This window comes from Pteropus alecto, unplaced genomic scaffold, assembly GCF_000325575.1.
Source record: "Pteropus alecto unplaced genomic scaffold, ASM32557v1 scaffold50, whole genome shotgun sequence".
Taxonomy (NCBI): domain Eukaryota; kingdom Metazoa; phylum Chordata; class Mammalia; order Chiroptera; family Pteropodidae; genus Pteropus; species Pteropus alecto.
The window spans coordinates 12,462,477-12,463,404 of record NW_006431918.1 but is presented as its reverse complement, the minus strand read 5'-3'; the positions used below and the strand labels follow the sequence as shown (position 1 = coordinate 12,463,404).

The following is a 928-nucleotide window of genomic DNA, read 5'->3' as shown; positions in this document are numbered from 1 at the left end:
CGCCCACAGCACCTGGTCTTCCTAGGTGGTCTCCCATCGAAGTACTAACCAGGCCCGACCCTGCTTAGCTTCCGAGATCAGACGGGATCGAGCACGTTCAGGGTGGCATGGCTGTAGACCCAAAATTTTTTATCTCAAAATCTCTTTCTACTCTGAACGATTATTAAAGACACCAAAAAACTTTCTTTATGTGGGATTTATCTATCCATAGTTGTTTGCCGTATTAGAAATTCAGAGAAATTTAAAGATATCTATGAATTCATTTAAAAATAACAGTAATAAACCTATTCCATGTTAATCTCAATCACATTTTTATGAAAAATATATTTTCTAAAACAAATTAGGAAGAAATGTAACGTTGTTTTACATTTTTGCAAATCTCTTTACTGTCTGGCTTCATGGAAAACTGCTAGATTCACACATGTTCTCCTACATTTAATCTATTCTATGTTTTGGTTGAAGTATATGCAGAAAAATCTGCCTCACGTAGTTATGTATGAGGAGAGGAAGCCCTTTAATAACTTTTTCGGATAATCGTGCATATCCTTCTTTGCTAACACACAAGAAATTGGACAGGTGATAGTTCTTTAAAGGCCGGTCGCGGTGTAGAATCTGAAACCACATCAGTGAACGTCGTATACTGTTAACGCTAAGGTCTACTGCTGCATCTCGCACGTCGCCTGGATCTTTGACCCATTTTGTGACATCACCTGTGAGCTGTACTGACCTTCCAAATGTCGACGCATTTCATTATACAACATCAGGAAGTCACATTTGTTAACATCCTCAAAGACCTCGCCGGGAAGGTCTTTGAACATTGAGAGGCTGTCAGGCACACGCTGGCAGATCGTTTTCCGAAATCGCAATTTTCGCTTTGACGTTTGAATTTTATCATCAGCAACAAATCCCGTTAGCTGTTTTTCTTGAT

The 928-nt window shown here is 39.3% G+C and overlaps 1 non-coding gene across 1 annotated transcript; it reads right to left on the bottom strand.

The window, feature by feature from the left end:
* Positions 1 to 119, bottom strand: LOC112475167. Its single transcript, XR_003044589.1, has one exon. It is a non-coding gene; the product is annotated as a 5S ribosomal RNA (ribosomal RNA).
* Positions 120 to 928: the final 809 nt, after the last annotated feature.